Source organism: Equus asinus, chromosome 17 (genome assembly GCF_041296235.1).
Source record: "Equus asinus isolate D_3611 breed Donkey chromosome 17, EquAss-T2T_v2, whole genome shotgun sequence".
In the NCBI taxonomy this organism is placed as follows: Eukaryota; Metazoa; Chordata; class Mammalia; order Perissodactyla; family Equidae; genus Equus; species Equus asinus.
The window spans coordinates 28,942,232-28,967,387 of record NC_091806.1 but is presented as its reverse complement, the minus strand read 5'-3'; the positions used below and the strand labels follow the sequence as shown (position 1 = coordinate 28,967,387).

The window sequence follows — 25,156 nt, the reverse complement described above, 5'->3', positions numbered from 1 at the left end:
ATCACCTATTTCAATGATAAGAGGGTAATAGATAGACACACACTAAACAAGAGACTATATATGATTTGAAAAACATATAGTGTGGGAGGAGGGGAGCGAAAAACTAGAGCTTTTAGAGAGACAACAAGCTAAAGAGTCTATCAACTCAATGTAGACTGTTATATGCATAGAGTATTAAATAAGATCCTCATGGTAATCACAAATCAGAAACCTATAAGAAGCAAGAAAAAAAGTAAGACAAAAGAAATCAAACATATTACTAAAGATAGCCATCAAACCACAAGAGAAGAGAGCAAGAGAAAAAGAAAGGATTAGAGAACAACTACTAAAACACCCAGGAAAAAAAAGTGACAAAATGGCAATAAATACATATTTATTAACAGCTGCTTCAAATGTCAATGTACTAAATTCTCCAGTCAAATGCAATAGGGTGGCCAACTGGATAAAAAACAAGACCCATGTATATGCTGCATACAAGAGACACATTTCAGACCTGAAGACACTCACAAACTGAAAGTGAAAGCATGGAAAAAGATATTCCGTGCAAATGGCAAAGAAAATAAAGTGGGGGTAGCAATACTTATATCAGACAAAATAGACTTTAAAACAAAAAGTGTAACAAGAGACAAAGACATGCACTACATACTGATAAAGGGAACAATCCAACAAGAATATATAACACTTGTAAATATCTATGCACCCAACGTAGGAGCACTGAAATATATAAAGCAATTATTAATAGACATAAGAGGAGAAATAGACAGTAACACAATAATAGTAGGGGACTTTAACACTCCACTTACATCAATAGATAGATCATCCAAACAGAAGTTCAATAAGGAAACACTGGCCTTAAAGGACACATTAGACCAGATGGACTTAGCAGATATATACAGAACATTCCATCCAAAGACCACAGAATACACATTCTTTTCAAATACACATGGAACAATTTCCAGGATTGATCACATCTTAGGACATAAAACAAGTCTCAATAAATTTAACAAGATCGAAATCATACCATGAATCTTTTCTGACCACAAAGGCATGAAACTAGAAGACAACTACAGGAAGAAAACCAGAAAAGCCACAAAAATGAGGAGGTTAAACAAAATGCTACTGAAAAATGATTGCGTCAATGAAGAAATCAAAAAGTTCCTGGAGACAAATGAAAATGAAAACATGACATGCCAAAATCTATGGGATACAGCAAAAGCAGTTCTAAGAGAGAAGTTTATAGCAATTCAGGCCTACTTCAACAAAGAAGAAAAATCCCAAATAGACAATCTAAAAGCACATCTCAAGGTACTGGAAAAAGAAGAAGAAACAAAGCCCAAAATCAGCAGAAGGAAGGAAATAATAAAAATCAGAGCAGAAAGAAATGAACTAGAGACTAAAAAGAAAATAGAAGAAATTAATGAAACCAAGACCTGGTTCTTTGAAAAGATAAACAAAATAGACAAATCCTTAGCTAGACTCACCAGGAAAAAAAGAGAGAAGCTCGAGTAAATAAAATCAGAAGTGAAAGAGGAGACGTTACAACGGACGCCTCAGAAAAACAAAAGATAATAAGAGAATACTATGAAAAGCTATACGCCAACAAATTGGATAATCTAAAAGAAATGGATAAATTCTTAGAAACATACAACCTTCCAAAACTGGACCAAGAAGAAGTAGAAAATTTGATTAGACTGCTCACCAGTAAGGAGATCAAAATAGCAATCAAAAACCTCCCAAAAAATAAAAGTCCAGGACCAGATGGCTTCCCTGGTGAATTCTACCAAACATTCAAAGAAGACTTAACACTTATCCTTCTCAAACTCTTCCAAAAAATTGAAGAGGAGGGGAGGCTTCCTAACTCCTTCTACAAAGCCAACATTATCCTGATACCAAAACCAGACAAGGACAACACAAAAAAAGAAAATTGCAGGCCAATATCACTGATGAACATTGATGCAAAAATCCTCAACAAAATACTAGCAAATGGAATACAACAATACATTAAAAAGATCATACATCATGATCAAGTCGATTTCATTCCAGGGATGCAGGGATCGTTCAACATCCACAAATCTATCAACATGATACACCACATTAACAAAATGAAGAGTAAAACTCACATGATCATCTAAATAGATGCAGAGAAAGCATTTGACAAGATACAGCATCCATTTACAATAACTCTAAATAAACTGGGTATAGAAGGAAAATACCTCAACATAATAAAGGCCATGTATGACAAACCCACAGCAAATATCATGCTCAATGGAGAAAAACTGAAAGCTATCCCTTTAAGAACAGGAACCAGACAAAGATGCCCGCTGCCACCACTCTTATTTAACACAGTATTGGAAATCTTAGCCAGAGCAATCAGGCAAGAAAAAGAAATAAATGGGATCCACATATGAAAAGAAGTGAAACTGTCACTCTTTGCAGATGACATGATATTATATCTAGAAAATTCTAAAGATTCCAGTAAAAAAACATTTAGAATCAATAAAGGAATACAGTCAAGTCGCGGGATACAAAATCAATGTACAAAAATCGGTTGTGTTTCTGTACACTAACAACGAAGTAGCAGAAAGAGAAATTAAGAATACAATCCCATTTACAATTGCAACAAAAAGAATAAAATACCTAGGAATAAACTTAACCAAAGAGGTGAAAGTTCTGTACACTGAAAACTATAAAACATTGTTGAAAGAAATCAGAGTAGACACAAAGAAATGGAAAGATATTCTGTGCTCTTGGATTGGAAGAATTAACATTTTTAAAATATCCATACTTCCTAAAGCAATCTACAGATTCAACGCAATCCCTGTCAAAGTTCCAACATTTTTCTCAGAAATAGAATGAAGAATTCTAAAATTTATAAGGCACAAGAAAAGAGCCCAAACAGACAAAGGATTCCTGAGGAAAAAGAACAAAGCTGGAGGTATAACACTCCTTATTTCAAAATATACTACAAAGCCATAGTAACCAAAACAGCATGGTACTGGCACAAAAACAGACACACAGATCAGAGGAACAGAATTGAGAGCCCAGAAGTAAACTCACACATGTATGGACAGCTAATATTTGACAAGGGAGCCAAGAGCATATAATGGAGAAAGGAGACTCTCTTCAATAAATGGTGTTAGGAAAACTGGACAGGCACATGCAAAAGAATGAAAGCAGACCATTCCCTTACACTATGCACAAAAATCAACACAAAATGGATTAAAGACTTGAATCTAAGACTCAAAACCATGGAACATCTAGAAGAAAGGATAGGCAGTACGCTCTTTGACATTGGTCTGAGCAGCATCTTTTCAAGTCCCATGTCTGACTGGGCAAGGGAAACAAAAGAAAAAATGAACAAATGGGACTACATCAAACTAAAAAGCTTCTGCACAGCAAAGGAAACCATCAACAAAATGAAAAGACAACCTAACAATTGGGAGAAGATATTCGCAAACCATATATCAGATAAGGGGTTAATATACAAAATATACAAACAAGTCATACAGCTCAACAACAAAAAAACAACAATCCAATTAAAAAATGGGCAAAAGATCTGAACAGAGATTTCTCCAAAGAATATATATGGAGGGCCAACAGACATATGAAAAGATGCTGAACATCATTAGCTATCAGGGAAATGCAAATAAAAACTACAATGAGGTATCACCTCACTCTGGTCAGAATGGCTATAATTTACAAGACAGGAAACAACAAATATTGGTCAGGATGTGGAGAGAAGGGAATCCTTGTTCACTGCTGGTGGGAGAGAAAACTGGTGCAGCCACTGTGGAAAGCAGTATGGAGTTTCCTCAGAAAATTAAGGATAGGTCTACCATATGATCCAGCTATCCCACTGCTGGGTATTTATCCAAAGAACTTGAAAACACAAAGATACTTGCACCCCTATGTTCATTGCAGCATTATACACCATAGCCAAGACTTGGAAGCAACCTAGGTGCCCATCAAGGGACTAATGGATAAAGAAGATGTGGTATTCATACACCATGGCCTACTACTCAGCCATAAGAAATGATGAAATCCGGCCATTTGTGACAACATGGATGGACCTTGAAGGTATTATGCTGAGTGAAATAAGTCCTAGGGAGAAAGTCAAATACCATATGATCTCACTCATAAGTAGAATATAAACACAATGACAAATAAACACATGGCATTGGAGATTGGATTGGTGGTTACCATAGGGGACGGGGGGGATGGGGGAGGGCAAAATGTGATTAGGCTCACATGTGAATGGATGGACTATAATTAGTTTTCAGGTGGTGAACATGATGTAATCTACACAGAATTTGAAATATATTATGATGTACATCCTAAAATAAATAAATGAATAAATTTTAAAAAAGAAAAAAAGGAAAATATACTAAATAAATAATATTGCATCATTGTTAAACCCAAAAGTCTAAGATCTAGCAATATAAGTGCTTATTTTAGAAAGAGTTTTCATTTTGCAACAAACTACTCAGAATTTACAATTACATATTAATAGACTAACTTAGGTACATTAACATTTTTAAGTTTATTTGAGCATACATTGATCTGAATCAAACAGCACCAACCCAAAAACATTTGGGAGTTCTCCACAGACAGGAGCTCGGAGAGTATTTATCAAGAAGAACTGGAAGCAAAGTAAGGAAATTATTCGATTGTGATTAGATTATGTGGCTGCCTTATTCATGAAAACTCAGCTGGTTCTTTGTGATTGTTTTTTTTGTTTTTAAGTTTCATGTTCATCTGTTCATTCACTGCGAGTAAGGTTTTGGTCGGCTTACAACTGTTACCAAGGTATAGGTATAAGATATAAGGTATAGGCTGAGTCACCTCAGCCTAAGGGCCTCCTTGGTTAATGACTTTAACAATATTCAATTCCAAATTTCTGAAATTGGTTATTTATTTTTTCGCTTAAGAATGATTGTTCAACTAAAGGAAGGATGGACATATAAATTCTTTTTTCTTGTACTTTGGTCTTCCCTAAAATATTAATGTGCTTTTTTCTTAAATGTGTGAATTCTTAGCTTAAATTGTTGTATCTGTATTATTTGTATCTGAAATACTAAACTTCACATATTTTTAATGTATTTTTTAAAGAATCAAATATGTTTTTCAGTACTTCCATATATTGAGATCGTATAGCCATTATAAATTCATGTTTCATAATAATATTTATAGGCATAAGAGAAAGGAGATTATAAGAAAAAAGGAGGATATGTAGAAAGTTTTGGAAAAATGTATACAGAAGGATGATATACAATCATCACATTATAAAGAACTCAGAACTAAATATTTTATACATATTCTAACCATAAAACCTATATATCCAATAATTTAAAGAGACAATTTTAAATTTAATTAATTCATCTATACTGCATAAGTAATGTATTACTAGAAATTTACACATTATATTACATTTTTATTTCTTTCATATTTTTTCATTATTAAGGATTTTTTTCCTTAATGATAATGAGTAGGAAAAAAATATGTAACTTAGAATATCATGAATGAGACTCAGTAATGGATCTGATGACACAGAAATCTACTCACTTTCTTCAGGCTTCCCTGCACATGGAACTATAAATGATCTATTGAAATGGATAGATGGGAATGTAGCAACAGTACATCTATATTACACTTCATGGGCAATTCCAGTCAGACTAATTTCCCATTAACCTAAGTGGTTTTGTAGCTAAATATGCAAATATCATAGTGAATATTATTATTTGTATGCCCATCCTCTTGGAACCTAGGAAAACACAGTTCATATTAGACTATCAATATTAGTATTAATAAATAACAACGTAATAAATTGACATTTATCAGCAAAATATTGAACAAAGGAAGATTGTTCCTCCTAGACTTTTGCTACCTCTACTCCACTAAACATGTCTTCATCTAGGTCCAGTGACCACACATAACGGAATCCAATGATCACATTTCAGTCCTCATCTAACTTAACTTATCTGAAGCATTTGACATAGTTCATCAGTCCTTCTTGCTAGATACACTCTCTTCCTTTGGTTTCCAGTTCCTCAAACTTGCCTGAATTTCCTTCTACTTCCATGGCTGTATAGTCTCAGTAGAATTATTGTTCCTAGCTTTGAATTTTGAAGTGCCCCAGAATCAACCCTTGAATCTCTTTTCTTTTCCATCCACAATACTCCCTGTTGATTCATCCAGTCTAATGATTTTATATGCTCTCCATATGTGAATTTATTATTATTTTTTAAAATCTCTTGCCCATTTCTCTTTCTTGAACTTCAGGCTCATGAGTACAAATGCATACTTAATATCTCCCACAGGATGTCCACTGGACATTTCCAGAAAAACTAAGTTCCTAATAATCCTTCCTACGGCTGTTTTTCTCTCAGACCTCTCCACTGCAGTAAATGACACTATCTCACTTTAAGGAAAACCACTGAATTTTTTTGACTCGTCTTTGTATTTTACATTGTAGCTGACCAGTCAACAACATCTTGTTCTACTTTCAAAACAGATTGAGAATCTGACCAATTTGTCCCAGTGTCAGTGGTTTCACCCTAGATTAAGCCACTCTTATCTCATATTTCCATTATTGCAGAACTTCCTAATGGTCTCCCTTCTTCCTCCCCGCTTCCATGCTTACCCTATGTGAGTTCCTCAACAAGGCAGTTAGAGTGATCTTATTAAAATACCTGTTAGATCATGTTACTTCTCTTCTTCAAACACTCCAATGACTTCTCAATTTATTTAGAATAAAAGCCAAAATACTTACGAAGATGTACAAGGTTGCAAGACCTTTCTACATCTGACTTTTACAGTTCTCCCTTCCACTGTTCACTCAGCTCCAGCCATGCCACCCTTCTTTTAGTTCTTAGATTAAACAGGGCATGCTCAGAGCCTTTACATCTGCTCCTCCCTAGGAGTGGAATGTCATCCTCAGATGTCTTTATGGTGAACTGTCTCCCATTGTTCAAGTCTTAATTCACAGTAATATTACCCCATTCCAGGTATTCCCTGATCACCATATTGTAATCTACTTTCCTGACATTTCTTACAACTGTTTCCTACTTTATCATTCTCCATAGCACTGCTCATTATCTACTATTACACACATCCCATTAATTTAAATTATTTTCTTTTCATTTTCACTAAAATCTACTCTTCCCCATCTACTTTTGGTGGAAAACATACATCAGTTCAATGTGTATCTCATATTAATTTGTATGTTTATTGTAAGATTTTGTGGGCTGCCTATTTTAAATGAATCACTTAATACAAACAGAACAATTTTGTAGCTGAGTAAAATCTCTGAAAACATAAATACATGAGACAAAAGAGGTTTCCTATAGGAAAAAGTTGAAAACTCCTGGATTCCACCTTAAACTTAGTATCCCCTGATTCTATTTTTCTCTGATTCTCATAATTATCCCAGGATTTGATGATTTATAAAAATAGTAGCTAACAATTTTGAATACTTTACTCTGAGTCAAGCACCATGCTTAGAGTTTCTCATGCATTATTATATTTATTCCCACAGCATCCATCATAGGTGTGTTTAAGGATTAATATCAATAATTTTGCAGATGATCAAACTGAGTTTTAATAAGTAGCTGGTAGTTATAGTGTTAGTAAGTGGTGTTGTCTTAATCCAGAGATCTAGTATTTAACACTCAGCCACCACCTTTCATATTTGATATTAGGTTAACAGTTGCTTATAGGCTCCATGGGTTCCTCTGTTTTTGTTATAACACCACAGGAAAAACCAAATGGAGAATGCTGAGAGATTCAGATGCTGTCCCAGGTGAGTATCTCATACACGCGGGGTTAGATAAATGCTACCACAAATCATCTTCTGGCAGAGTCCTTTGTCCCTTATGCTTACAGCAAACTCTCATTATGAGTGCAGAAACATTCTACTCACTTCACCCAGGACCAGAACACTTACCTGCAACTCTCACAGTCCCAACCAACAAAGACCATACCATGGATCCAGATAACTTATACCTGCTCAGGCTCCTCAATATATTTGATTCCTTAAGAATCTCAGGGGTTCAGAGATTTGAAAGTCTCTGAAAAGGCAATTAATGAAAAGGTGTGCTAACTTTATTTAGGAAAATCTTGCTCAATGCAAAAGAATAGAATGACTTAAAAAGTAATAATAACAATTACTATATTTTGAGAAACTATTCTTTGCAAAACACCTTCCTGGGAAGTTTATTTAACTGTCAAATAGTTCAATGGAGTATGTGGTGCAGTTCCCATTATAGACAAGAAAATCAATCCAGAGCAATTAATTAACTTGCCCAAAATAAACTCAGAAAGCAATTGCAGTCAGGATTGAAATTTAAGGAAATCTGATTATAAAATTCATTATCTTTCCACTGCACCAAGCTTACTTCAGAGAGTCATATTATTTGAGTAATATTCAGCTGTGACTACACTGTTTTAGAAGTGGACTTTGTGTTAACCTGAGTGTCTATACAGATAGATTTTGCAACAAACATTCTCTCATGTTTCATCAACTCGTTACCCAATTTTTAAATGGCAAGAGAAAGAAGGGTATCATGATTATCTGAAAAGACTATTTGAATATTCTTCTCCTTTTTAACTGCATATCTGTTCAAGGCTGAATTTTCTTCATGTACTTCAACCAAAACAACATATCTCAATGGATTGAATTCAGAAACACATGTGAGAATTCAACTGTCTTGTATAAAACACATTTTTAAAAAATGCAAATATATAAAACAATGCCACTCTGCTCACTACATATTCTTGGTATGGAAATAGAATTATCTGCATTTATTAATCTATTACTTATGTTACTATATTACTAGTTTTATTATTTTAACTGAATTAATAAAACTATTTAAAATTTCTCTGCTTTTACTTCTATCTGATGAATACAATCCACATAAACGAAATCTCTTTGAATTCTTCAGAGAGGACTGAGATTAAAGATTTGAGAAACTCAGGTTTAGTTGATGGTTGAGCAGAATGCACATAATTGATCTACACCAACATGCCTGTCTCTCTAAGCTTTTGGATTCCTTCCTTTGCAGTTTTTAACAGATGGACTTACACTAAACTATAATGACTGTAGGCCTCTGTTGGTGTTATTTCATGGTTTATCTACCTTTTCTCACTCCCTAGTATGCATTCCTGGTCTGCTATCCAGGTCCTCCTAATGACAATTAGCGCAGTCCTGCCACTCCTCAGATGTATACATGTGTCCTCCCAGAGCAGTCCTCTTACTCCCCGTCTGGGTTATGCTTAGATGTAACTCTCCTGGACCTGGAAGCAAAGAGGAGTGTTGAGGGTAGGGACTATGAAGATACTGATGTTTCCTGCAAGATAACAGCTCTTACAAAGTCATTAATAGATGTATATGTATATGTATATGCAAAATATGTATGTTACTTCCCAAATATCACTTACACATGACTATTTATCAACAGTTCTATTGCTATCACCAAATCCAAGTGCTATAAGCAATTGCCTGGGTTTCTGAAATACTCATCTGAACTACTTTCTGCCTTCACACTTCTATATTTCCCATTGCAAAGAGAATGTTATTTTGATTTTATTTGATCACAGCATGCATCTGACTAAAACCATCAATGGCTCCCATTGCACTTAGAAAATACTACAAACCGTTAACCTGGACCAGCCAGTCCCTATGCTGTTTGAACTTGCCCACCTCTCCTGCCTAATTCAGTGTGTCTCTATTTATCCCTCCAGGATCCAGCCACTCTGAACTTCCTTCCACTCCTGGAATCAACAATGTTTGTTCTCAAATGGGATCTTTGCATTTCCTGTAACCTCTGCAAGACTTCTCTCCCTACCTTCTCTGCAACTACCACCCCCTTCTTTATCACCCACTATGACCAGTGACATGTTGTCCTTCAGTTCTCATGTCAAATATTACCTCCCCAGATAATGCTTCCATATGATCCCACACTATGTCAAGTCCTGCAATAAAATCCCGTGACACATTATTATGACTCCACGACACTAGTCCTAATCTACAAGTATAAATTTATATAATTATTTGATTACTTCCCCCATGAGGTGTATAACTTGCACAAGCACAGGCATTGTATGTCTCTCTTTTTATTTTATTTATATTTTTACTTTTGATTATTTTTTAATTTTTTCTTGATATTTATTAAAACCTTATTATATGTTATCTCATTCAGTCTTTACAATAACTTTATGAGAAAGAAAACTTGCCTCTATTTTATAGATAGGAAAACTGAGTTTCACAACCTGTTATCCCTTTCGTCAGACTGCCCCATAACCACTACTCAAGGTCACCTAAGACCTTACCTTGTGTCACAGTTCTATCTCCCCCAACATTTAACTGAATGTTAAGTATATAGGAGTTGTTCAACAAACATGTTTTGAATGAATAAATATAATTATGATCTGATGTAAAATTTGCTTTAACCATATGAATTGGTACTGTCTCTCAATTTCAATTTCTCAAATTCTGTCTCTCAATTTCATTGTTTGTAAAATGGGCACATTGTATTAAGTGATAGTAAACATGTTTCAGGACTAAAACCCTAAGGTATTTTCATTATCATTATTATTGACTGCAAGCAGTTCTTCACCATGTACTGTGTTCTGCCTGTCCTCTTGGTTATTTCTTTCTGCCAAATTCTCTTTTGTCTCATGCAAGAATGGAATTTACAAAGGAAAGGTGCTCTACAGATTAACAGGACCATTTTTATACATGACGAATGATTTCTCCCTACTATATTACCAAAAGATAACTGAGTATTGTAATTGGTCACTTGGCACCACAATAGCATATGAAGATCCTGTCTGCTTTTAGCTGCATATCCTAAAGGGATGCTCAGGCTTATATGTTCTCCAGTATTCTTACCACTGGAAATAAGATTCCTGTAGAGTTAATAGAAGGCACCTTTTATTCTAAGGTATTAAGAGTAATTCTGGACTTCAGTTGAAATTCATATGAAGTGACTATTTATGTTCATGAAATAACATATATAGCCTTAAGTAACCAGAAGAAAAAGGTCAGTAAATTACAACATGGATAAAGATAAAACAGTTCTTAATATAATCAAACATAAGGTAATTCTACCTCCTATAATAGAATAAGATTTTCTTTCCTACAATTATATTTGGTGAAGAAAGCTGAAATGTCCCCAAATGTCATTTATTCCATCTTTATTTTCTCTTTCAGTGAAATAGACAATTTGATGTGTACTTGATGGATTTTTTTCATTCTCATAACCCCTCTGTAGCTGTGTGTGGCCCAATGTTGTCCCTTCTGTTATCTTGCAGGAAACTTATTAGTCCTTAGAGTAGGTTAAGTATAAAACCTTAAAATGAGTCAATATTTTCATGACTTTGAAATGTTGATTTTCTATCTTAGGCTCCTTAAGAGAAGGTTGCAAATAATTGGGATCATCTCATACATTTATAATCAATATATAAATAAAGAAATATCTGTTAAAATCCCAAACTGGATGACAGGAATGGTAGGTGCATTAAACCTCTGGAGGACTGAGACATCAGATCCTTTTGGGTGACCACATTCAGAGGCATCTACCTTTCACGAAGTTCTCCTTGTGAAGGGAGATAGATGAGGAGGAAAGATGTTGTGGGAAGAAGTTTTCTGAATATCCCTAAAATCTAATAATGTATGCATTCAACTTTCATCTGCTAATTAATGACTATTAAATGCAACTGAATAAAACTCTTTTTTTGAACTAAATATATAAAAACACTATTCAATATATTATGCACAGTATTTTACTCAAACTCTTTAAAATGACTCTTAGGATAAATTATTTTAAGTTAGTGTCATTGAGAATGGTAATATGTTACCCAACCTTTTAGTTGGTTTGCTTGTCTTTTGGATGCTACTAATTGTAATTACGGGCTGCTAGAATGTTTTCACCAAACCTGTGGTCTGCACAGAGCAGTGGATTGGACTGGTTGACGTACAACAGTTTTATCCTTGCCTCTATTTATGTCCAGAGCATGCTCTTCCTTTTCACATTTTCTTAATTTATGCTATTTACCTGTGTCTCATGTCCTACACTAAACTACCTTCAACCATTTATTATTTGTAAAAGCATTGATATACACATTCATATATGTAGACATTCACACTTAGGTTATATTTTAGTAATTGTATAAAAAAAGATTAAAGATGAAATATCTTTTGCAAATTTTATTCCCAATTGTAATTTTTCAAAAAAGCTCAGCAATTTCCCAGCATATTAAAGAAGGAGAAGTTTCTTCATGAGAACACAAGAAAATCTAGGGGGGCAGTAGCATAACTACAATTGGAAATTCTTGAGAGGTAAAACAAATATATCAGAAGAGCAGGTGACAGAGGTGAATTCATCACAAAATCATAGAAAATTTATTACTTAATTATAAATTCTAGTTTTTAAAGTGCTTAATCACACATGTGATCTCATAAAGTCTCACTAAACTAAAAAGATAGTGAGAAAACAATTTTGGAGGTTATAATTTTATTTAAAATTGGCAGCAGCCAACTAAGTTCAGACTCAGGTCTCTTGTTTATATGTCTTAAGTTTTGCCAGGAATATTCTTTGTTAAAAATTATCTTAGCTTCTGAGAGCCTTGAAATTCTAAGGGAATTTAAAGGTCACCTATCTCAATCCTCTTTTGCTTGTTATGTAGAATTTCACAATAACTATAGTGTTAATATTTACTTTATAGTTAAAAATTATGGGTTCTTGACATCAAATTGATACAGTTCCAAGAGAGATTCTTTTTTCCAACAAAATTTTAAGTCCATCACCTAGCATAGGAACATAATTAATTTTTTTCTTTAGCATAAGAAATTTTTAAGACCTTGGATTTGATAACAGAAATGTTGTACTCCCCCTCAATTCAGAACTTTGACAAACATCATTTAACCCTTTTTTTTTTTGTGGTCTACTAGGGGCCCCCTGGGTTGTATCATTGACAGAGAGGATGCTTCCTCTATTGTTGGCAACAGTTCAGTCTCCTGCTTCTCTTAAAAGAAAGACTGTTAGTGGTTGAGTTCTATGCTTTCCTATATTAACAAATTACCAGAAACTTGATGGCTTTAAACAAAAGAAGTTTATTCTCTCAAAGCTCTGCATGTCATAAGTCCAAATCCAGTGTCACTAAGCAAAAATCAAGGTGCTGGCGGGCCACCTTCACCCAGAAGCTGCGGTGGAGAGTCCCTTCCCTTCCTCCTCTGACTTCTTGAGGGTGCTGGCATTCCATGCAGTTACATCACTCCAATGTCTGCTTCTGAGTTTCCATTGCCTTGTCCTCTTGTGTCTATATATTCTAATCTCCCTCTGCCTTCCTCATAGAAAGATATTTGTTATTGCATTTAGGGCTAATCCTGATAGTCTACCCCTCTCAAGATTCTTAACTTATTGGCTCTTTTCTCATATAAGATAACATTCACAGATTTCAGGAATTAGAACATGGATATCTATAGAGACTGTTATTTAACCTACTGCATTCCCCAAAGCAATTTAGTTTTGCTAACTTGGTTTTCTTTTGTTTGTTTGTTTTGTTTTTCTTTTGATTTGATTCTATAGGAAATTCAACTGTATTATGAACACAATCATCAATTGATTAAAATTTTAACTTTCTTTGAGGGTCATACAGTTTGCTAAGGTCTCAAATTCTTATTATGTAAGTAAATCTATTCTTTTATTCAAGTTATACATTTTCTTCTTTATGCAAAACTCTGTTCTTGGTTTTGTGGATTAAAAATGAATAAAATATAATTATTGCCTTCTGAGAAATTACAGTAAAATGAATTTCCACAGGTATTCCAAAATATGGTTAGGCTACTATGTGTGCTTCATACTCTGGAAAAAGACAAAAAGACTCAAATGGCTGAGGAGAAATCACCACATCCTTTCAAACTTCCTTTTTTATCTCTTCCAAATGGTCACATTCACCCTAATTGCAAACAGAAGAAAAGATACATAAATCACTCCCTCCAAAAAGTAGAAAAAAAGTTTAAAAATATAAGGTGATAGGCACTGTTTGTGTGTAATTCCTGATCTTTCAAGGCAATATGGAATTGTTTTCCAGGTATCCAACAAGGATGATACCCACACCAGAATAACCATGTCTCAGAGTTTACAATGCAAATGCATCAACTGGGTTTTTCATGATTGAAAACAGCAAAACATGGTCGAGCTGAAATAATTATTTCTGAAATCATAGCATAATTATTATTCTTTTCACAGAAAGGGAGCTTAGAAACCCAAAATCAATAGGTGAACAAAATTTCACCAAGTGAAAGAATTTATACTTTTGGGGTTCACAGCAGACTTGAAGTTAGAGAGAGTGCTCTTTCTCATCTTCCTCATCATTCATGTCATCAGTCTCTCATGGAACATCACCCTGATTTTTCTGATCTCTGCTGATTCTTAGCTCCACACACTCATACATTTCTTCACTGGAATCCTGTTGTTCCTGGACCTCTGATGTTCTTCTGTCCATATCCCAAAATCTGGATGACCTGCATATCTGATGACAAAAAGATCTCCTTTGCTGGTTGCCTAACTCGGTTCTTCTTCTCAGCTGGACTGACCTATAGTGAAAGTTATTATGTGGCCATCTCTCTAACCCCTTGCTTTATCCCCACACCTTGTCACCAAGGTTATGTGCCAGTCTTTTTGCAACTTCATATATCAAGTGGCTTCATTAACTCAACTATCACCACCAGCGAGACATTTACCCTGAGCTTCTAGGCAACAATATTAATGATTTCTCCTGTGATCATCCCCTTTTGTAAAGTTAGCCTGGGATGTGAAGAATAGATATCAGGCTGTGATCTGCTTCATGCTTGCCTCCAATGTCATCACTGCCACCATGGTTATTTTTGCCTGCCAGTTCTTCATCATTTCTGCCATCTTGAATATCTGCTCAACCCAAGGACACATCAAGGCCTTCTCCAATTGTTATTCTCACTTGACTGCTGTCTCCTTGCTCTTTGATTCAATTCTCTTTATCTACTGTCGACCCAGTACTAGATTTGTAGTGGAAAGGGATTAAAATGGTGTTGGTGTTCTGTACTGTGGTGTTTTCAATGTTGAATCCTTTGATCTATAGCTTAACAAATAAAAGTGCTAAGAATGTCCTGAAGAAAATGTTAGATAAAACAAGGTTTTCTTAAATGAAAATACTTGGTAAATGATGGCTGAATTTTATTTTAGAGCTTGTCATTGATATTGGCCTGTACTCGCAGAAATACATAAAATAAGAAAACAAAAAATTAATGGGGGCCGGCCCAGTGGCACAGCAGTTAAGTTTGCATGTTCTGTTTCAGTGGCCTGGGGTTCACTGGTTTACATCCTAGGTGTGGACCTACTCACCACATGTCAAGCCATGCTGTGGCAGGCATCCCACATATAGAGGAAGATGGGCACAGATGTTAGCTCAGGGCCAGTCTTCCTCAGCAAAAAAGAAGAGGATTGGTGGCAGATGATATCTCAGAGCTGATCCTCCCCCCAAAATAAATAAATAAATAAAATAAAGACTAAAGAGAATTAGATTTTAAAAATCCATGAATAATGTGAAATCATTAGCATGTGTTTGTCTATTTAAGTTAGTACTAATGTATTCAAATGAGTTTTTAAAATAAATGAGACAGAGCCTTTTGGAAAACCTTCCATGCCTGCTAGCTTGAAACAAAGTTTATAAAATTACTGGGATTCTAAGAGAGTAGAAAGAGAGTGGATTTTTTAAAAAATTTCACTTGACAGTTTATAAATTGCCTGTGAGTAATATATTTTAATCTGTTAATTGGAATAATGAAATGGGTTATGGAAAGATTGTCAGGATTAGATGGATTAAATGACTTGCTGCAAATCATATAGTTCATAGATGAGAAAATAGGAATGCAAACCCAGAACTTCTGACTCCAAATGTACTTACCCATAAGTTGGGAGAAAGAGTGAGTTAGGGGGTCATAAGTGAAACATCGACTATAAAGTGCCCTTAGAAATAAATATTTTCTTTTCTGATTTCAGTATTTTGATTGCCATGATACAATGATTTCCTCGGCAATAAATACAGGAAAGAACAAATATCTTTATGTAGAATCACCATGAGCTTCCGACAAAAGAGTTTTTCTCCAACAATTGGAGAATTAAGTTATAAACTCAACTTACCTCAACAACAAAGATGAAAAAAGAAGTAAGGGCAAATGTACAGTGACTATATGAAATAGACAGAAATTTGTATGTAGATATAAATGGGTAGTAGAGAGATAAATTTTAAAAAGATTTACATCCAAGAGAAGATTCAGAGTTAAAATCTCCACTAGGAGAAACAATAACTAATAACAATTAAGATTCTATGAGTATTTGTAATTTTTTGCTTGTTCAATGTTACATATGAATTAATGAGAAATTAGAGAATATTTCATTTTGGTGCATCACATTTCCTCATTTTAGTGGTATTTTTACATGGGAAACATGAGAGTGTACCAACATGAAAGAAACCCTAATGTGTGTGCAAGTATATTAGTTTGCTAGGGCTGCCATATCAAAATACTACAGACTGGACAATGTAAACAAAAGAAATTTATTTTCTCAGAGTTCTGGAAGCTAAAAGGCCAAGATCAAGGTGCCATCAAAGTTGATTTCTTCTCAGGCCTCCTTCCTTGGTCTGCAGATGACCACCTTCTTGCTGTGTCCTCAAATGGTGTTTTCTCTGTTCACACCCATCCCCAGTGTCTCTTTCTGTGTCCAAATTTCCATTTCTGCTTTTTATAGAGATACCAGTCCGAAAAGATTAGGGCTTACCCTAACCACTTCATTTTCACTTAGTCACTTCTATAAAGGCCCTGTCTCCAAATACAGTCATATTCAGAGTCACTGGGCATTAGGACTTCAACATATGAATTGGGGGGGTTACAATTCAACTCTTAAAAGGGATTGACAAAAGTTTCCTGATGAATGAGACAAAGAATAGCCTAAAAGAGAGAAAAAAGACTATGACAAAAAAATAAATTGTAGTCAACATGATACAGTCTAGAAAAATATAATTAGTATAATTTGGAGAGTTTCTATCATCAGACACATTTAATAATCATATTGTGACTTAGATCCATTAAGATAGTGAAGTTTTGATAAAATATCCTTCATTTCATCATATCCTAATTAATACATCATCCTTGTACTCCAGATGGACTGTAATTGAGTATCTGGAGACTGAGATACATATTACTGGGCTATTGTGAGGAAGGAGTCCCAAAGGGCTGTCAGGAGATACATAGATTGGGTCAAACAGAGCACACAAAAAATCAGACGAGAGGGAAAAGTGTGTCACTTCCAGGAGTGTCCTTCCTGATCAAGGGTAAGCAACTGGGATCAGGGACGGGGAAGTGGTTTGACCTCTCTATGACCTCAGCTGCATTAGAAGGGGGATACAGAGCCTCTCCTGGATCTCAAAAGATCACTTATGCCAAACACATGTGCCAAACACACACACACACACACACACACACACACACACGCTATCCTACACATACACACACACTATCCTAAACAGGATTCCAACCAATGACATACATAACCCTTATCTAGAATTTGAAATTCAATGTGGTAGTTATGCTAGGTCATCGCATATTCACTTATGCAGTGGAGAAATCAAGAGGATGAAAAAATTTGACACACTTTTTGAGTCTAGTGGTTGTGGTACTGTGCTTTCCAAACTACTGATGTGTGGTATTTTCACTTCTTAGTATTTCTTTTTTAGATGCTGGAGGGAGACATTCATTCATAGAATTTTAAGTGCTCCAGTGAAGGGAATTTTAAGTGCTACAGGTGAACACACAACTTGAAAAGCTGCTCCATATGGGATACTTCAGCATAATTGCCTTTGATATTTTCTGTGTTTTTATCTCATATTCACATTTGTTGATTCTATATTTAACACCTTCAGGAACTGCCAAACTTACCATTATTATCTGTATTTTTAATTTTAACAATCCTTGTGGATGTGAAGATGTATAAGATTATCATTTTTATTTACATTTTCCTGCTGATAATGATTTTCAGCATCTTTTCATGTACTTATTGGCCATTTGTTTATCTTCTATGGAGAAATGTATATAAATCTTTGGAAAATCTTTTAATTAGGTATTCTGTCCCTATTGTTGAATTGGGATGATTCTTAGATATTCTGGATACAAGTCCCTATGGGATAAATTACTTGAGAATATTTTTGTCTATTGTCTGGGTTATCTTTTTACTTTCTTGATGGCCTCCTTTGTTGTGCAAAAGCTTTTAAAGTTGATCAGGTCCAATTTATTTAATTTTTCTTTTCCTGCTTGCTCTTTGTGTCTTATTCAAGAAACAATTGCCTAACCCAAGGTCGCAAATATTTGCTGTTTTCTTGTAAGATTTTTACAATTTTAGCTCTTACAATTAGGTCTTTGATCCATTTTGAGTCACTTTTTGTATATGGTATGAAGTAGGGATATAAATCTATTCTTTTCCATATGAATATCCATTTGTCTCAACACCATTTGTCAAAAAAGCTGTTCTTTCCCTACTGAATTGTCTTGGTATCCTTGTCAAAAATCATTTGACCATTGCTTTAGTATTCTGTTGCCCCTATAACAAATTATCTCATTCTCAGTGGCTTAAAACAACATACAATCTATTATCTTATGTTTCTACAGATTAGTAGTCCAAAATTAGTCCAACTGGGCTGAAATCATGATACTGGTCCAGTGGTGTTTCTGTCTGGAGGCTCTAAGAGAGGATCTATTTTGTTGCTTCTAAAGGTTTCCCACATTCCTTGGTTTATGGCTCCTTTTTTCCAACTTCAAAGCCAGCAGCATTGTATCTTTATGGCCATTAGTTCATAGTCTCATCTCCAGTTGAACTCTTCTGCCTCCTTGTTCAAATTTAAGGACTCTTGTGATTACATTGGGCCCAGGCGATAAACCAGGATAATTAATTTTAAATTCAGCTGATCAGCAACCTTAATTTTCACTTTCCGTGTAACTTCACATAGGCACAGGGTCCAGAGATTAGAACATAGACATTTTGGGGGGAGGCATTATCCTACCTTCTAAACCCAAAAATGTAAAGGTTTATTTCTGAGCTTTTCATTCTATTCCATTGATGTGTTTGTCTTTCCTTATGTCAGTGTCTTAATTGTCTTAATTAATGCTACTTGTAGTAAGTTTTAAAATTAGGAAGTGGGAATCATTTAACATTTTTCTTCTTTTTTTAAATAAATTCTATCTTCCTTTAGCCTTCGCATATATTTTAGTTTCTTTTCTACAATTGCTTCACTTTGTTGAAACAATTATAAAAACACCTATGTTTTGACACTCTTTTGGGTCTTCCTTTCCTTATGGTGAAACATTAGAGCTCCATACTTGGGATTTAGAAACACGTGTGAGAATTCAACTGTCTTGTATAAGACACATTTTTTAAATTTGCAAATATATAAAACAATGTCACCCTTCTCACTATTTTTGTATATAAATAGTTACCTGTATTTTTTTAATTTATTACTTATGGTGATATATCATTAGTTTTTTATTTTAAATGAATTGATAAAATCTGTTAAAATTTCTTTGTTTGGAGGCCGATCCAAGATGGCGCCGTGAGTAGTCCTCTTTGTCTCTCCCCCTTCGAGTCTACAATTATTTGGACACTTATCGCTTAACAAAGGATATCCAGACAGCATCTCAGGACGTCTGAGAGGCCCACGCGACTATACAGCGGAAGGCGGACGGACTTTCCTCCAGGAGGATGTGGAAATAGGTGAAAACTCTCCGACCCCGACCGAACAGCCTAGTACCCGCAAGTGGCTTTCTTCCAACGGACGCCCCCAGAAGATCAACACATATCTAGGGCAGGAGCAAGCACACAACAGAGGAGCGACGGTGGAAACAGGTGACCAGAACCCTACCTAAACCCCCCGCAATTACTCCTAAACGCAGAGGGAAACTTTGGAGTTGCACACCTGGGCCCGTGGGGAGAGTCTCTCCCTGCCATTGGCGGGGAGATCCCACCTGGTGTTCGCGGTGCCCAGAGGGTCCTAGAGAGAGTCGCTGAGGGTACGGAGGTCTCCTGGCTGCCACTGCCGGCATGGTGGGGCTAGGGATTGCTGGAGATCTCCGAGTGGACTGGGGCTGGGTGAAGCTCCAGAGGCCGGCTCTGCACCCCGGAGGGGAAGCTCCAGAGTTCTGCCCGGGCAGCAGACAAAACTCTCTGTCTGCCATTAAGAGAGGGATCACGCCCAGCATTCACAACTCCAGGAAGGTCCTGGAGGGAATCCCCAAGGGCGAGGTGACCCCAGGCTGCCATTGCCCGCCCCACGGGGCTGGGGATTGCTGGAGATCTCAGAGATCTCAGAGAGGACTGGGGCTGGGTGAAGCTCCAGAGGCCGGCTCCACGGCCTGGAGGGGAAGCTCCAGAGTTCTGCCCGGGCAGCAGACAAAACTCTCTGCTATTAGTGGAGGGGCCACGCCCAGCATCCACAATACCGGGAGTGTCCTGGAGAGGAGAATATCAGGCAGGGCAGCAGCTGACCAGCTACCACTGAAATCAGGATCTCCGGCCATCCCCCCAAGACAGGGCAAAGGGCTCCCCGAATTCCTGGGGAACAGGACTGGGGCGGGGGGGAGTTCCAGTGACCCAGCTCCATAGCCTAGGGGGAAACCCTACAGGATCACAGCAGCCTCAGGGAAAGCCTCTGCACAGCACTAGTAGAAAGCACCCATCCGGCAGCCACAAGGCTGCAAGACACCGGGACAAAAGTAGCATAGCTAGGTGAACTAACCACAGACTGTAGAAGATGCCAATAGCTCTCCTGCGACCCATAGTGGACAAGTGAGATTTTGTGGGTGCCGACAGCGACAGAGCGACAAATATAAGTGATCCCACCCCTGGCCGCTGGAAAAGCCCATAACACCATTGCAGACCCCAAGGATGGGGCACGTCTAGGTGGGCTGCAACAGTAGGCACCAGCAGCCTGAAGCCCCCCTGTGACGGCCCCCACGGCAGAGGAGGGAATCCAAAGGACCACTGTGACTATGAGGAGGGGCCCAGGCCCAGTTAGCAACTGCGGACAGGGTTCCTCATTGGTGCAGTATAAACAGCTGCTCCCCCACCGCAGCAGCTGAAACAAGTGAAAGGAGCAACTAAACTCTATCTCTATGCGGAGGCACAAATCAACAACATCAAGCAATATGAAAAAATACATTAAATCTCCAGAACAGAAAGAAAATAACAAATACACAGAAAACAATCCCAAAGAAAATGAGATATATAACCTAAATGATGATGACTTCAAAATAGCCATCATTAAAATACTCAATGAGTTAAGAGAGAATTCTGACCGACAACTCAACAAGTTCAGGAGCTATGTCACAAAAGAGTTTGATACGATAAAGAAGAACCAAACAGAAATATTGGAAATGAAGAACACAATAGAGGAGATTAAGAAAAATCTAGATGCTCTGAACAGTAGGGCCGATAATATGGAGGAAAGAATTAGCAATTTGGAAGATGGCAATATAGAATTGCTGCAGGCAGAGGAGGAGAGAGAAGCAAGACTAAAAAGAAATGAAGAAACTCTCCAAGAATTATCAGACACAATTAGGAGATGCAACGTAAGGATTATAGGTATACCAGAGGGAGAAGAGAAGGAGAAAGGGGCAGAAAGCCTATTCAAAGAAATAATGGCTGAGAACTTCCCAAATCTGGTGAGAGAGATGGATCTCCAGGTGACAGAAGCCAATAGATCTCCAAACTTTATCAATGCAAGAAGACCAACTCCACGGCATATAGTAGTGAAGCTAGCAAAAGTCAACGACAAGGAGAAAATACTAAGGACAGCCAGGCAAAAGAAACTAACCTACAAAGGTACCCCCATCAGGCTATCAGCAGATCTCTCAGCAGAAACTTTACAGGCTAGAAGAGAGTGGAATGATATATTCAAAAATCTGAAGGACAAAAATCTACAGCCGAGAATTCTCTACCCAGCGAAAATATCCTTCAAATACGATGGAGAAATAAAAACTTTCCCAAATAAACAAAAATTAAGGGAGTTCATTGCCACAAAACCTCCTCTTCAGGAAATCTTCAGGAAAACCCTCATTCCTGAAAAATCCAAAAAAGGAAAGGGGCTACAAAACCAAGAGCAGAGGAGATAAGTAGAAGGACAACAACAGAGAGTAGCAGCTCTTCATCAGAACAGATTAAACCATGGGACGAGAAACAAAGGAAATTGAAGAAAACCGGAAAACAAGACATAAAATGGTAGTGGTAGGCCCCCACATCTCAATAATCACTCTAAATGTAAATGGATTGAACGCCCCAATCAAAAGACACAGAGTGGCAGGATGGATCAAAGAACAAGATCCAACAATATGCTGCCTCCAGGAAACACACCTCAGCCCCAAAGAAAAACACAGACTCAGAGTGAAGGGATGGAGAACAATACTCCAAGCTAATAATGAACAAAAGAAAGCAGGTGTCACTATACTAATATCAGACAAGGTAGATTTCAAAGCAAAACAGATAAAGAAAGATAAAGAGGGACAGTATATAATGATAAAAGGGACTCTCCACCAAGAAGACATAACACTTATAAATATATACGCACCCAACACAGGAGCACCAAAATTTGTAAAGCAACTCTTAATAGAACTAAAAGAAGACATCAACAACAATACAATAATAGTAGGGGACCTCAACACACCATTAACATCAATGGACAGAAGATCCAGACAGAAAATCAACAAGGAAATAATAGAATTAAATGAAAAATTAGACCAGATGGACTTAATAGATATATATAGAACACTTCATCCAAAAACAGCAGGTTACACATTCTTCTCAAGTGCACATGGAACATTCTCAAGGATTGACCATATTTTGGGAACCAAAGCAAACATCAATAAATACAAGAGAGTTGAAATAATATCAAGCATCTTTTCTGATCATAATGCTATGAAACTAGAAATCAACTACAAGAAAAAAGCAGAGAAAGGTGCAAAAATGTGGAGACTAAACAACACGCTTCTCAGCAAACAATGGATCATTGAAGAAATTAAAGAAGAAATCAAATATTATCTGGAGACAAATGAAAATGAGAACACGACATACCAAATCATTTGGGATGCAGCAAAAGCAGTCCTAAGAGGGAAATTCATCGCAATACAGACTCACCTCACTAAACAAGAAAAAGCTCACATAAGCAACCTCAAACGACACCTAACAGAACTAGAAAAAGAAGAACAAACAAAGCCCAGAGTCAGTAGAAGGAGGGAAATAATAAAAATAAGAGCAGAAATAAACGATATTGAAACAAAAAAGACAATAGAAAGGATCAATGAAACAAAGAGTTGGTTCTTCGAAAGAATTAACAAAATTGACAAACCCTTAGCCAGACTCACCAAGCAAAGAAGAGAGAAATCACAAATAAATAAAATTAGGAATGAGAGAGGAGAAATCACAACAGATACCAATGAAATACAAGGGATCATAAGAGAATACTATGAAAAACTATATGCCAACAAATTGAACAACCTGGAAGAAATGGACAAATTCCTAGACTCCTACAATCTCCCCAAACTGAATCAGGAAGAAATGGAGAATCTGAATAGGCCAATCACAAGTAAGGAAATCGAAACGGTAATCAAAAACCTCCCCAAAAATAAGAGTCCAGGACCAGACGGCTTCTCTGGAGAATTCTACCAAATATTCAAAGAAGACTTAATACCTATTCTTTTCAAACTGTTCCAGAAAATTGAGAAAGATGGAGTACTCATTAACACATTGTATGAAGCCAACATCACTCTGATCCCCAAACCTGACAAGGACAACACAAAGAAGTAGAACTACAGGCCGATATCACTGATGAACATAGATGCAAAAATCCTCAACAAAATTTTGGCAAACCGATTACAGCAATACATCAAAAAGATTATACACCATGATCAAGTGGGATTTATACCAGGGACACGGGGATGGTTCAACATCCACAAGTCAATCAACGTGATACACTACATCAACAAAATGAAAAAAAAAAACCACATGATCATCTCAATAGATGCAGAGAAAGCATTCGACAAGATCCAACACTCATTTATGATAAAAACCCTCAATAAAATGGGTATAGAAGGAAAGTACCTCAACATAATAAAGGCCATATATGACAAACCCACAGCCAACATCATACTCAATGGACAAAAACTGAAAGCCATCCCTCTGAGGCCAGGAACAAGACAAGGGTGCCCACTTTCACCACTCCTATTCAACATAGTACTGGAGGTGCTGGCCAGAGCAATTTGGCAGGAAAAAGAAATAAAAGGAATCCAAATAGGTAACAAAGAAGTAAAACTCTCGCTGTTTGCAGACGACATGATCTTATATATAGAAAACCCCAAAGAATCCACAGAAAAACTATTAGAAATAATCAACAACTACAGCAAAGTAGCAGGGTATAAGATTAACGTGCATAAATCAGTAGCATTTCTATACACTAACAATGAACTAAGAGAAAAAGAACTCAAGAACTCAATCCCATTCACAATCGCAACAAAAAGAATAAAATACCTTGGGATAAACTTAACCAAGGAAGTGAAGGATCTATACAATGAAAACTACAAGACTTTCTTGAAAGTAATTGACGATGACATACAGAGATGGAAAGACATTCCATGCACATGGATTGGAAGAATAAACATAGTTAAAATGTCCATACTACCTAAAGCAATCTACAGATTCAATGCTATCCCAATCAGAATCCCAAGAACATTCTTCACAGAAATTGAACAAACTATCCTAAAATTCATATGGGGCAACAAAAGACCGCGAATTGCTAAAGCATTCCTGAGCAAGAAAAACAAAGCCGGTGGAATCACAATACCCGATTTCAAAACATACTACAAAGCTACAGTGATCAAAACAGCATGGTACTGGTACAAAAACAGGTCCACAGATCAATGGAACAGAATTGAAAGCCCAGAGATAAAACCACACATCTATGGACAGCTAATCTTCGACAAAGGAGCAGAGGGCCTACAATGGAGAAAAGAAAGTCTCTTCAACAAATGGTACTGGGAAAACTGGACAGCCACATGCAAAAGATTGAAAATTGACCACTCTTTTTC

The 25,156-nt window shown here is 36.5% G+C and overlaps 1 pseudogene; it reads left to right on the top strand.

Moving 5' to 3' along the window:
- Window positions 1-4,007: 4,007 nt before the first annotated feature.
- LOC106835831 (olfactory receptor 9G19-like) lies at window positions 4,008-15,181 on the top strand (annotated as a pseudogene).
- Window positions 15,182-25,156: the final 9,975 nt, after the last annotated feature.